This window comes from Mus caroli, chromosome 2 (genome assembly GCF_900094665.2).
Source record: "Mus caroli chromosome 2, CAROLI_EIJ_v1.1, whole genome shotgun sequence".
Lineage (NCBI taxonomy): Eukaryota > Metazoa > Chordata > Mammalia > Rodentia > Muridae > Mus > Mus caroli.
The window spans coordinates 85,644,060-85,658,459 of NC_034571.1; the positions used below are offsets into that span (position 1 = coordinate 85,644,060).

Here is a 14,400-nt window from a genome sequence, read left to right on the forward strand (position 1 = left end):
ACAGCTCTTTCAAACGGACCAATAAAGGAGCGATAGGCGGTTCTTCGAGGACCAATGAACAACGAGGACACTGCGGGGTGTGCGGCGGCCCAAGCGGTTTTAAACGGCTTAGAGCAGGCCCCTCGGTTCTGACCCGGCAGAGGTGAGTGGGCGGTGGGTCTCACCTGCCGGCCTGGACCCTGGGGACCCGGCGTCGCGCGCGCTAGAGGACCCACGGCCGCGGGCGGGGCCCCCGCGGACGCGCGCCTCCGCGTTCTCGCGAACCCGGCAGGTCTGAGGCGGCGGAGCGGGGCGGAGGCCTGAGAGCCCGCGGCTGGCAGGGCGGGGGGCGTGGGCGCTCGCTTGTGTTGGTGACCCGGGCTGGGGGTTCAGGTGAGCAGAGCACGCGGCGTGGGAGCTGCTGCAGCTTCCGAGGTTCGCTGGCGGCCCCGGGCGGCGCCTGAAGGCTGAGCTGTCCGAGGCCGGGGCGGGGGCCCTGCCGGCAGGCCCTTGGTGGAGTGCGCCTCGCGGAATTGTTAAATGAATGAACAAGAGCACGGGAGGGCTGTGGTGGGTGTGAAGGGCCTAGTTGTCTCCTCCGAGCCGGGATCAGAGCCTGGTGCCCGGGCCTGCCTCCATCCCTGCGTCCACTACCTGTAATGATTTTGTAAGGATGCTGTTCATTCGCCGCCCCGCCCTTGGTTTTCTCCCTCAGAAAGTGTCTGCAGAGTTCAGGGATTTTGCAGCTCTGAAGGTTTCCGGCATCAGTACAATAGCCAGCAGGGTAGGTGAGCCAGGCCTTGCCGCTAGGTGAATGAGATTCTCACTTTTTAGCGCTTAGCAAATCCTTGTTGAGAGAGCTGCCCAAAGTCGTGGTAATTGCTATGCAAGATTGAATGCATCCCATTTTGTTTCTTGCGGAGGGCAGGATGAAAGAGATGTTGCCAGAGAGGCTGCTGTGTGTTAAAGAATATATTCTTGTTGATGAATCTTAACAATGAGTTTCTGATTCAGCACCAGTAGAGGTTTTGCAGAACTTGTCCCAAATTTATGCATGACTCTTAATTCTCCTAGGAACCAAGGCATTAAATCTTGGCCCAGATAGGATGCTTGTATTACATTATGCGTAATTATAGAACTGGAAACTCATTTTTAGAAAGGTGAAATCTTTTTTTCTCCATTTTCATCACCCCGAAAACTACTTTTGTGACCTAAAGAGCGAGAATATAAATCATGTTAATGGTCATTTGAGACTTTTCTAAAGTGACTGGTCAAGTACGGTTTAATAAAGAGAAAGTCAAAATCAACTTTTTTTTTTTCCAATGTAAGTTAAATCATGGTAGTAAGCCTGTAATGAAAAAATCGTACACAAAACTTTTGTTTAAATTTTTTTTTACATGGAGCTGGAGAGATGATTCAGTACTTAGGGGGCAATGGTTGCTTTTCAAAGGAGTTGGGTCTAGTCCCAGCAGCCACAACCATCTGTAACTTAAGGACCATAGGGACTGACGCCCACTTCTGGCACACACACACACACATATACACACCGGCAAAACACCTATACATATACATATTTTTAAGGACCTTTTATGTTTATTTTTGTGAGTGGGTGCATATGCTTGGTGTCAGGTAAATTGCCTGAAGTCTATCGTGTGGGTCTGGGGACCAAACCTTAGTTGTCAGGCGTGGCAGAAAACACCCTTACCATTTAACTCTCCTCTCTGATCCCAACATTTTTACATATGTTTTTAATGCTGTTCACATAAGGAGGTGGCAAGCAAAGGTATTCCATTACAATATGCCAAATACTTTCCTCTCTTTTAAAGTTTGGATTATCAATTTTGAATTATGTGGAGTGGTGTGTGGTAATTCAGCAGTAGCAGTTCAGTTTGGAAAGAGCAATTAAAAATAATTAACTTATTTCTTTTTAAAGATTTATTTATTTATTATATGTAAGTACACTGTAGCTGTCTTCAGACACTCCAGAACACAGAGTCAGATCTCGCTACAGATAGTTTTGAGCCACCATGTGGTTGCTGGGATTTGAACTCCGGACCTTCGGAAGAGCAGTCGGGTGCTCTTACCCACTGAGCCATCTCACCAGCCCAATAATTAACTTCTTTAACAATAGCTTTGGATAGTGTTAAAATATTTTTTCCCAAGATTTATTTTATGAGTATTCGTTCTGTATATGTATGTGCAGCATGGATGTGCTTGTCCCCACAGACTTCCTTCAGAAGAAGGCATTGAATTCCCTGGAACTGGAGTCACAGATGCTTATAAACAGACATGTGGGTGCTGGGAACCAAACTTGGGTCCTCTGCAAGAGCAACAAGTGTACTTAAGTTTGAGCTGTTTCTCCAGTTCCCAGTGGTTAAAAATCTTGATGAAGATGAAAACTTGCAAGGCATGATGGTTCACACCTCTAAATTTTAATATGTGGGAGACTGAAGCAGGAGGATGGCTGTGAGCATGAGACTAGCCTGGGCTACATAGTTAGTTCCTGGCCAAAATAGATTGCAGAGTGAGACTGTCTCAAAAAAACAGCAAAAACCTAACAAGAGCAAATGAAAACTTTTTAATTTAGTAAAGCCAGGCTGTCTAGTGCTCTGCGAGATTGATGGCTGTTGGATATTAAACATTATACTGGATTCAAGGAGCACATTTGTGAGCCTGGGAAAAAAAAGCACCCAAGGGAGTTTAACAGATTTATCTTTTGAACAATTTACGATAGTACATTATAGTTTCTATAATCTCTCTAGCTTAGCCTGGGGCCTTGAACAAAGTAAGATTCTTAAATATGTTTACTACCAGTAGCTAATTATGATGGTTTGTATATGCTTGGCCCAGGGAATGACACTATTAGGAGGTGTGGCCTTGGTGGAGTAGGTGTGACCTTGGTGGAGTAGGTGTTTTACTGGGGACGTGGGCTTTAAGACCCTCATCCTAGCTGCCTGGAAGCCAGTCTTTTCCTAGTGGCCTTCAGATGAAGATGTAGAACTCTCAGCTCCTCCTGCACCTTGCTTGCCTGGATGCTGCCATGCTCCCACCTTGATGATAATTGACTGAGCCTCTGAGCCTGTAAGCTAGCACCAATTAAATGTTGGCCTTATAAGAATTGCCTTGGTCATGGTATCTGTTTACAGCAGTAAAACCCCAAGATAGAAGTTGGTTCCAGGGACTGGGGTAATGCTGTGATAGGCTTGACCAATACTTTTGTTTGGGAAAATGTAGATTTTAGGACTTAAGATTTGGAAAGCAGTAGAATCCTTTAATTGGGGCTTAATGGGCTATTCTAGTAGGAATATGGAAGACTTTGTTGCTGAGAATAATTTGAACTGTGCAGATCTGGCCCAAGAGGTTTCAGGAGAAGGATTTCAGTATGTGGAGTAGAGACTGTTTTTGTGGTATTTTGGTTAAGAATATGGCTACTTTTTACCATTGTCTGAAGAGTCTGCCTGAGGCACAGGTGAAGAGATTTAGCTTGCTTTGAAGAAGGAAGTCTAAAAAACGGCCTGGTATAATTATTCTGTTGTGTGGTTAAAAGTATGGTTCAAGGGCTAGAGAGATGACTCAGCGGTTAAGAGCACTGACTGCTCTTCCAGAGGTCCTGTGTTCAAATCCCAGCAACCACATGGTGGCTCACAACCATCTGTAATGGGATCCGATGCCCTCTTCTGGTGTGTCTGAAGATGGCTAAAGTTGTACTCATCATATATATAAAATAAATAAAATCTTGGGGGTGGGGCGGAAACATATGGTTCAAGTATTAAAGGGGCTCCAGGAAGTGAAATGGAGCTGAATCCTATGTTCTAGGGGAGAACAGATTAAGGGAGTGGGATTTTGGGGAAAGATAGGTGCAGGCATGGTAGTACACACCTTTAATTCTAGGAGACAAAGCCAAGCAATTCAAGGCCAGCCTGGAACAAGTACTAGGTGAAGGAAAGCTTGAGTCCAGGTGGGGTGATACTTGTTTTTAATCCCAGCGTTCAAGAAATGGAGCCATACAGATCTCAAGGTCAATCTACAGAGCAAGTTTCAGGACAGCCACACTTAGGCAGTGAGGTACTTAGAAAATAGAAAGCTGGTAATAGAATAAGGGAGGCCATGTTCCAGCCCCAGCAAGCAGCAGAACTCGGCAGCTTGAGTTCTGAGACAGATTATGCAACTTGCTCAGAGTCATATGACTTACAGAACCTGAATTTAAATGCCAGGGTCTATGCTCTTAGGGTCATCATATATAAAGTAATGGCTGTTTTAAAAAAATTCAAGAACAGATTTAGAACATGCATACTCCCCTTCCTTGATGTATCTACCAGAGATAAGAAATATGGATAACAGGCATGGTATTATTTTAGGGAGCCAGTTGAAAATACAGCAGTGTTTACTTTATGGGCAGCTGTGAGTGTGGTAAGACAGGGAGAAGCTTAAAATTGGCAGTTGTGTATAGCTTTGAGATAGAGGAATCTTGCTGTATAGCCCTGGCTGGCCTAGAATTCCCTACGTAGATTAGGCTGGCCTTGAACTTGGGGTCCTCCTGCCTTTGACATCTCTATGCTGGGCATTACAAATGTGTACCACCCTGCCAGCTTTAAAATTGAGATGTTAATCTAATTGTGATTGTTTCTTGGTGGTTAGTGTTAGAGAGGTATGAAGTTTTGAATGATTCTCATGCTCTTACATCTTGAGTTCAAAGATGTTGCTTAGGTTTTGGTCTTTTTTTTTTAATTTTTATATTTATTTTATATGTGTGTTTGCTTGCATATATGTATGTGTACCACATGGTGTCTGGTGTCCACAGAAGTTATCTAGATGATAGTGTTAGGTCCCCTGGAACTGGACTTTGGACTTGCAGGTGGTTGTAAGCTACCACGTGGGTGCTGTGAACAGAACCAGGGTCCTATGCAAGAACAGCAAGTGCTCTCAACTGAACCATCTCTCCAGCCCTACTTAGGTTGTTAGCAGTGCACTTATCCTGACTACTTAATAAACTTTTAAAACATTAAGTTTCTTCCTTTTGGCCTTCACTTTTCCTGTTTTCTGCCTAGAATGTCCCAACCCACTTTGCCTTTATCTCAAACCTATGTTAACAGGCTTACTACACATTTACTTCATTGTTTTCTATGGTCCCAATTAGAATAGCTATCTTGGTGCCTTTTACCTCATTTCTCTCTGTTTCACGTATTATTTGATTGGGTTTTTTTTGTGTCAGAATTCCTCACAGAAATGAAAGCAGAGTGTACATGTTTTTTCTCTGTGAGGTTATATTAGTATGTTACACAATGCCTGGAACAAAGTAGGTTGGTCAGTGCGCATGATAGAGCTCACCTGCCAGTACTTAGATGTTAGAGGCAGGAAGAACAGGAGCTCAAGGTTATTCTTGGCTGTTAGGAAGTTTGAAGATAGCCTGAACTGTGTGCCCACTTAGGACCTAAGTTCTCTCTCCTGGACCCACATGGTGGAAGAAGAACCAACTCCTATTGAAGGAGAATCAATCTCCACATGGATGCTGAAGTGGTGTACTTGTACACACACAAACACATACACTAAATAGTTGACTTTTTTGGTTTGTGTGTTTGTTTTTACCTTTTTTTTTTTTTAAGCAACTAAAGTAAATGGTAGAAAAGTCTTGAACAAAAGTAGTCTAAACTGACAAAGTCTTCTGTATGTGATGAAGCTAAACAAAGACAAAGTGTAACTATGTGTCAGTGTTTGTTATCTTTGGATGAAAAATATCTCAACAGATAAGCTCAGAAGTCTTCCACTAAGAAAACTAGAGAATTCTTAGGTTTATGTTTGTGTTGCTTGTGTGGAAGTGCCTAGGCCCTCATAAAGCCTTCACTTAAGTGAGAACAGTAGGGCTGGTAGAACCCTGGACTGCTGTCTTCATGGGCCTGTGTTCTCTTGTGCTGTGGTACGTGGGCACTTGAGTCCGGATTAAAAACAAAAAATAAAGAGTAGTTTTACTGCCTTAAAATTTCTCGGCATTTCACTTATTTTTTTCTTTTTTCATACTGACAACCATTCATCTTTTTACTGTCCTTGTAGTTTTCCTCTCCCAGAATGTCATACGTAACTAGAGTCATTCTATACTATGTACTGTGCTCAGACTGACTTCTTGAAAGATTAGGTTCATAGAGAGTTTTTGTTCATTTTTTGAAACAAAGTCTGATGTAGTCTAGGCTGGCACTGAACTTACTGTGTAGCTGAAACTGACCTTCAACTCTTGGTGCTCCTGCCTCTACCTCTGAAGTGCCAAGGTGTTCAACATCATACTGGGCCAGGAGAACTTTATATGGACCTAGTTTTTACTTCATTTGTGTAAATAAATTTGTTGGATCATATGGTAAACTATGTTTAGGGTTTTTTGTTTTTTGTTTTTTTTTTTTGGTTTTTCGAAACAGGGTTTCTCTGTATAGCACTGGCTGTCCTGGAACTCACTATGTAGACCAGGCTGGCCTCAAACTCAGAAATTTGCCTGCCTCTGCCTCCTGAGTGCTGGGATTAAAGGAGTGTACCAGCACACCCAGCTTATGTTTAGTTTTTGTAGGAAACTGTCAAACTGTCTTCCAAAGTGACTGTACTGCTTTGCAGTCTCATCAGCAATGAATGAGGTTTCCTGTTGCTTCATTCTCGACTGCACTTAGTTTTAGCAAGTTTCTTTATTTTTTTAATTTTCGAACCATTCTAGTAGGAATATAGTGCTCCTATCTTTAAAAATGTTTTATCGTGACATTGACATTTTGAGAGTGATAGTTTTATTGTGTGTGTGTGTGAGTGAGAGAGAGAGAGAATTCTTGAGCAGGCGAGCACAAGCACATATATATTGCCATTGTACATGTGTGGAGGGCCATAGGACAACTTATTAGAGTTGGGATTCTCCTTCAACATGTGAGTTCCAGGGATTGAACTTGGACCATCATGCTTGGTGGCAGCTGATTTTACATATTGAACTGTCTCACTGGCCCTGTTAATGTGATTTTTGTTTTGTTTTGAAGACAGGGTTTTTCTATGTAGCCTTGGCTGCCCTGGAATTTGTTCTGTAGACCAGGCTGGCCTCGAACACAGATCAGCCTGCCTCTGTCTCCCAAGTGCTGGTATTAAAGGCGTGTACTCTCAAGCCTAGCATTAATGTGACTTTTTAAACAGTGCTTTAAGAATACTTTACACTTCCTCAAATCCCTAGAGAGTTAGATTACCCCCTGGTTTGTCTTCAGCATCACTGGCAGTATTAGCCAGGTTAAAGGATAAAATTACTGTTTCTCCTTTTCTATATCTTTTCTTTTAGAAGTGAGTTGCTAACTGCCAGATGCATCCAGCTTTTTGTGATGGTATTGTAATCTATAAAGTTCATAGTGAAGACTCAAAATCAAGTAATACACACATGAAATAACACCTGCTTGGAAATTTTTTTTTCTCAAAAATAATTTTATGGGGCTGGTGAGATGGCTCAGCGGTTAAGAGCACTGGCTGCTCTTCCAAAGGTCCCGAGTTCAAATCCCAGCAACCAAATGGTGGCTTACAACCATCTGTAATTAGATCTGAGGCCCTCTTCTGGTGTGTCTGAAGACAACTACAGTGTACTTACATATAATAAATAATTAAAAAAATAATTTTATGGTGTTTTAAGTAAGTTTTCAGCTGCATGAAGTCCTTTGGTCATGGGTTAGACATGTCTTCAAATCTAGACCATCCTGAAAGTAGGTGAAGGGTTTAGGTGTGTTTCCTGGAGGAAGAAGTATCCATATATTATTTTATTTGGAATTCTGTAAGGAAAATTTATTACTCTTGTTTCATTTATTATTTTCCTGAGGCACTGGGAATTATTCCTAGGCTTTACACATATTAGACAAGTGCTATGCCACTGAGCAGTATCTCAGTTTTCTTTTAAAAACAAAACAAACAAACAAAAACCTTGGTGGCACATGCCTTTAATCCCAGCACTTGGGAGGCAGAGGCAGGCGAGTTTCTGAGTTCGAGGCTAGCCTGGTCTACAAAGTGAGTTCCAGGACAACCAGGGCTACACAGAGAAACCCTGTCTTGAAAAACCAAAAAAAAAAAAAAAAAAAACCAAAACAAAACAAAAAAACTCTTGAATTTGTGATTCTCTAGCCTCTGTTTCACTAGGAGCTGGGTTTATAAGTCTGTGCCATCAGTCCTTTTTTTTTTTTTTTTTTTTTTTTAAATTCTTTGTGGTGTGTGTATATCACATGGAGGTTAGAGGACAAATTTTGGTAGTCCTTACCTTCTACTTTGGTGGGGTTTTTTTGTTTTTTGCTTCTGTTTTGTTTTGTTTTTTGGCAGGGTCTCTGTTTCTACTTCATTGCCATGGTACTGCAGGCTAGCTGGCACAGCTAATGAGCTTCTAGACCATTCTATCTCCACCTCCCATCTCATTGTAGGAAAACTGAGATTACAGGTGCATGCTACCACATTGAACTTTTTATGTGAGTCCCTAGGACCCTACTTCAGGTCATCAGGAATATGTAACAATTGCTTTTACCCACGGAACCTTCTCCTTTGATCTATCTTATTTTTTTGAGTCAGTCTGTCTTGCTGAACCTAACTTTTGCCCTTTTGGCTAAACTGACCAGTGAACCCCCAGAATCTACTCTGTCCTGTCTTGCTTTTATATAGATGCTGGGGATTAGGCTAAGGTCCTCATGCTTGCTCAGCAAGCACATTCGCTGAGCTGTCTCTTAGCCCCTTGGGTTTTTTGTTTTGTTTTGTTTGTTTTTGTTTTAAGCGCTGACTTATTTTCTGGCACTACAAGATGTACTGGGCTCCTCCTTTATGTTTCCCTAATTCAGCTCCAGAATTAGAATTAGACTGTTCTTTCTTGAGCTCTAGTTCCTTTTAGTGGGTACTTAGAAATCAAGATGCAGATACACAGTATACTTTCCACTATGGCGTATGCCCTGTATTGGTATGCCCTCTCAACTGAAAGAATTAGATAGTATATGTTAATGTCCTCCATGGCATGTAGGTATATATAATTGTCTTTGTATCTCTCCATCTATGTTTACATTAAGATAGACATGCAGTTTATACAGATAAAAAGACATTCCTTTTGACATTCAGAGGAAACTTAGATGTCCTCTTTGTAATTTGCTTTTCACTGAGATTGGTCCCACCCCCTCCCCCCTCCCTATCCTGTTAGCCTCACTGTTGTCCAGTCCCTGATAATACCTTTTAATTGCCAGAAAACATTGTTTTTCTAATTTGGCAACAGTATTTGTTCTTGTTATAGGCCTTGGTCTAGAGGTACATTCAAAACATTACAGTTTTGTTATAGATATGATTGCAAATGAACCATAATAACCTGTATCTTTATGTTTTGTTTTGTTTTAGTCAGAGTTTTTCTGTATAGCTCTGGCTGTCTTGAAACTTGCTTTGTAGACCAGGCTGGCCTGGCACTCAGAGATCTGCCTGCCTCTGCCTCCTGACTACTGGGTCTGAAGGTATGTGCCACCACTTCCTGGCACCTTTTTATCTTGTTAAACACTTTATTGTGTTATGAAAGAGTATAGAACCTTGACATCTTGATTATATTTATTCTTAGTTTTTTGTTACTAATTAAAATAACTTTTTTTAATTTAATTGTGTGGTGGTGGAAACACCTGACCGTAAGGCCAGAAGAGTCAGATGCCTCTAAAGTTGGAGTTTCAGCAAGTTTTTGGATAATTACTATTTCTGTAATACTAAAATAAGACAAACCACTGTTCCTTCATAATGTTTTAATCCAGGGGTAGAAAATAGGACTATAATATTTGTCAATGCTACAGTTATTTTATTACTGAGAAACTTGACATTGAAAACACCTTGTTTATTGGGTAACTGGAGAAGTACCATTTCATAATACTTTAAATGTGGGAAACTTGTCAATATAAACTTATATATAGTTCTGTACATGAGAATACTAAAGTCCCAAAGATAAGATGACTTCTGAAGTGTTAAAGGTAGTTAATGTCAGGAAGAAGTTGTGGAATATTTTTTCTCTTCCTCCCTCTCTCTTTCTCCCACTGTACCACTGGGATTAAAGGCGTGCGCCACCCCGCCCGGCTTACGCACAAGTAATTTTTAAAAAAGAAAGAAAAGCAGTTTTAGTATTCTTGGGTATAGAACCCAGGGAGTCAGACTTGATGAACAAGTTGGAGAGACAGAATTCAGTGAAAAAAATGATACTCAGTGATAATCTTTAAAGATCTCAGAGACCATATATTTGCTCCTTGAGTTTTTGGGTTTTTGTTTTGTTTTGTTTTTAATTTTAGTTGTATGGAGGTCAGAGAACTTTGTAGAGTTCTCTCCTTGCATCTCCGTGTGGATTCTAGAGATTGAAGTAAGGTTGCTAAGGCTTGTTCAGTAAATACCCTTACCTGATGATGGACCAAGAAAAAATACTGCTTATTCCCTGAGATATTAATGCAGTTTCCTTACAAATTTTTCAAGAACTTCCCTTTAAATTACATAGTTGTATATACCAATTGTATTTGTATACAATATCCCTTTGCTTACATAGACTTGTAAATTATTGGTGAATTTTTGAAAGTCCATCTTTTATTCACAAGAGGGGGATTGGTTTTTGGTTTTTTTGTTTGTTTGTTTGTTTTTCTTCCTGTTACCATCCTACCTATCTGATATTACCTGTTTCTTTTGCTGTGAAGGAAGTCTGTGAAAAGACAAGGGGAAGCATTGAAAGCTGCTAGAATTTCTGTGTCTTTATGTTGCAGTTTGAAAATTGCTACTTCTAAGAGAAGTTAATGGGAAAAAAGCAGCTTCCATAATTTACTCTGATGGTTTGACTATTATCTGCAGTAATTTTTTTACAACCTTCGAAAACTTTAGAATTGTGGTATTGCAAACTAGTCATCTTTATTTTTGTGATATTACCTTTATTACTATCAAACCAGAGATCCACTTCCAAGTTGTTCCATTATTTACCTCCTACTTTGAAAAACCTTTGAGCTAGAGGCAGCACATCCTGGGCCTGCAGACCTCTGGGTAAAGGTTGCTGTGGCCCCTTTAAGCGTTCTGTGTGCGTGCAGAGGAGCATTGAGGGTGGGGCGGGCACTCTTGACAGTGGTGCTCCTGTCCCCGCCCCCGTAGGAGGCGGTTCCCAGCAGCTGACTTGCCAATGCCGCCGCCTCCCGCCTGCTACTGGGTATTCTGCTGATCCTGCACGGACATTAGGGCGGACCTCATCCTGCTAGGGTAGCGTAAGTGTCAGACTACAAAAAGGGGGCAAACATCCCATTCTGGTCCGGAAGTCTTAGAGGACAGTACATGGGACTTAACCGGCCTTTCAGAGTATAAGTCCAGGAAGGAGTGAAAACAATGCCCTCTGCAGTGTGCTAAAGCCGGGGCATCAGCTCTAATTGTGGGTGGTGACAGGGCCCTAGGGTGTTTGGATGTGTTGTATTTGAGTGGTTCTGCAGCCTAGTTCATGCTTGAGGTGAAGAGAGGATTGATTTTACCAGAGTTTAACCAGGTGGGACAGGATGGGGATGCAAGCTGAGTTCTTAGTTTGGGATTTAGAGACCTGGCTAGCCTCCGGCATGAGTAAGCTCTAGATTTTCAGTCACCTTGGTAGTGTTGAACAGTAACTCCCAAAGTTGACCTAATTCACAGCGGGTTTAGCTTTCCATCTCCCCAGAGACCTGTGTTGGTATACAGTACCCATTTTGGAGACATTGACAATGATCATCTATTAGAGAGAGTTCAGCTAACCTTCTTTCCTGCTGATAAAATGGCACAATGTAAATGATACATCACTTTATCTGTCTTAGTTTCTGAGGGAATGTTTGGGAGGTCATGATCCCAGAACAAGGAAAGCAACCAAAGTTTGGTGAGATAAATTGCTAGAGAAGCCTTTCAGATTACTCCCTCCAATAATGCAAAATACTTAAGCAAGATGATTAACTTTTGTTCTTATTCTCATTAGTGGGATATCTGGAGGCAGTGAAGGTATTTGTTAGAACGAAAGTGTTGATCGTTTTTGCTTCCTCCACATAGAGATGAGATTCTTTTTGGCCTTGGACAAGTAATAGTAATCTTAAATATTTTATGACAGTTACATAACTTTTTATCCTTTTTTTAGTCCATGTGCCCTTCCTAGATGTGTTTTAAATAAGGATCTCTAAGCACATAAGTTCATTTTTTTGTTTTATGATTTTTTTTTTCTCAAATGAGCATCATTGCATGCCAGCAATCATTTAAAAGGTTTAAACTTTTAGAACATTTACTTATTTGGGGTTGTAGTCATGATGAGCATGTCCCAGCCTGTATGTAGATGCCAGAGGACAACTTAAAGGAGTTTTCTTTCTCTTTCTGCATCATGTGGATCCCAGGGATTGCGCTCAGGTCATCAGGCTTGACAGCAAGTGCTTTTACAAACGGAACCATCTTACTGGTCTGGTTTATTGTATTTTGTTTGTCTGTTTGTGATATTGGCGATAATGATATGTTACCCAGGCTGGCTCTCAAACCTTTAGAATTGAGTCATCCTCTTGTCTTAACCTTCCAGATAGCTGGAATAAAAGTTAGGGATTGTGCTCTGAGTGGGCAAAATCTTTCTTCAAGCTTCTCAGGCTCATACTATGATTCTGCAGTAGCGTTTTCTTAGCCAAAGCGCGAGTCCAGGAATGGTAATGGAATTCAGAGCTCTTGTATTGTGATAGTGAAGAGCTTTGTAGGTCAAGAACTTGGGGCTTTGCCATAGAAGAGTTGAACTGCCAATGATTCTTTTCAAGTAAAAGGCAAAACTAAACGCTTATTAGCTCTCTGGTTATTGTAGACTATCAGAATATAGAAATTTAAAATAAAAGCATACCACATTTTTTTAGCATTTGGATAGTTGGGGAAGAGTTGTAGATGTAAAGTAGGGGAAAATTTCTAAGCTTAGTTGTAACATTATTTATCAATAGTCTCTCTGTGCCCTACTTTTTAGGTGGTTGAAGAGTTAAGAATACTAGATTACTAGGGTTTGCATTTTATGATAGGATTTTATGCTCCAACATGTAGATATTTAAGCCCTTGGTATTTATTATTTACTAATCTTTCTTTCTAAAAAACCTGTTTTGGACATTTTATAAAAGTGGAATCATACCATATAGAGCCCTTTGACTTAGCATAATATTGTCAAGGTTCAACTGTGATAAAAAATTTATTCATATTTTATTTCTTTGTATTCCTATTATTTTACTGTATTAGTTTACCACATTTTGATACACATTTAGTTTTTTTATTCATTCTAGCTATGAATGTTTATTTGGTTTTAATTTGTGCTATTTATTGGAAAATATTTTATTTTTCTAAGGAGAGATTATTCAAGCCTCCTTAAACTTTGACCTTTTGTGAAACTGAGGTTTCGTTCTACATGTATTCCATATTATTGTGTTTCTTCACTACTTCCAAAATGAATTATAGACATCAGAATGTGGTCTTTCTTTATGATAATTGTTAATTAATATTTGCACAGGATGACAAAAATAGGGCTTTCCAGTAGTCACTTTAATACACAAGTAACAGAGCTAAGTGTGGTGACATACTTGTTAACCCAGTAAATGGGAAGCTGAGTCAGGAAAATTATGAATTTGGAGGCTCACCTGAGCTGCCTAGTGAAACTATCTAAAAAAGGGGAGGTAAGACTGGTTTCAGTTCTTTACTTGGTCAGTGTACCAATAAGATTAAAAGAAAATGATTATGAGATTATTAAGGGGTCTGTGTGTTGTGTGTAGTATACTTTATTTTCTGGATGTTTGGTTTGATTTATTCAATATATCACAAACATTTTTTAGAAACTAAATTTATTTTGAATGTTTGAGTTCTATAAAATTATGAATTTATGTCAAATAAAATTAAGAGTGAAATAGATGCTTTCTGTTTGCTGTCAGGTGATAACTAGCTTTTTGAGCACTTGGATCCCTTAATAGATTCTGAGTATCTACCTCCAAGGATTTTATCTAAACTAACTCATGCAATCCACCCAATAATGGTAGAATATTATTATTCCTACTTTTCTACATATGTTGCTAACTAACTTATCCCTAGCCTTTCTCCAAGTCTGTAGTGGCTTTGAAAAAAACATTGTTTAAACAATGTAGAGTCCAAGATAAAATAGCAAATCATAAAAATTTTCTCAGAAACTAAAACTAAAATTTCATGTATTACTACTTTTGGGATGAGTATATATATATTTTTTTTTATTTCCCTAGCTAGTGTTTATTGGCAGGTTGTGTGTGTGCTAGGCAGGCACTGTGCATGGTGAACTGTAGCTTTTTGTTGTTGTTGGAACTGTAGAGTTACTCTTTTTGTTTGTTAGGATATGGTATTATAGCCTCAACTTATTCCCCTGCTTCTCCCTTCTGAGTCCTGGAAGTATAAGCATATAATACTACCCAAGCTCTCTGCCTGTTTTTTTTT

General features: G+C 40.2%; 1 protein-coding gene across 3 annotated transcripts in view; it reads left to right on the forward strand.

Moving 5' to 3' along the window:
- The first annotated feature begins 53 nt into the window (after window positions 1–53).
- The window catches only part of Ckap5 (cytoskeleton associated protein 5), a 93,018-nt gene continuing 78,671 nt past the window's right edge, over window positions 54–14,400 (forward strand). Inside the window, exon 1 of one of the 3 annotated variants that reach the window (XM_021156963.2) lies at window positions 54–142. The gene's annotated coding sequence lies outside the window, so the exon portion shown is untranslated. Of the gene's footprint in view, window positions 143–286; window positions 373–11,098; window positions 11,196–14,400 lie in introns of those variants that run through there. The other 2 variants (XM_029472490.1, XM_021156965.2) reach the window with 2 other exon arrangements.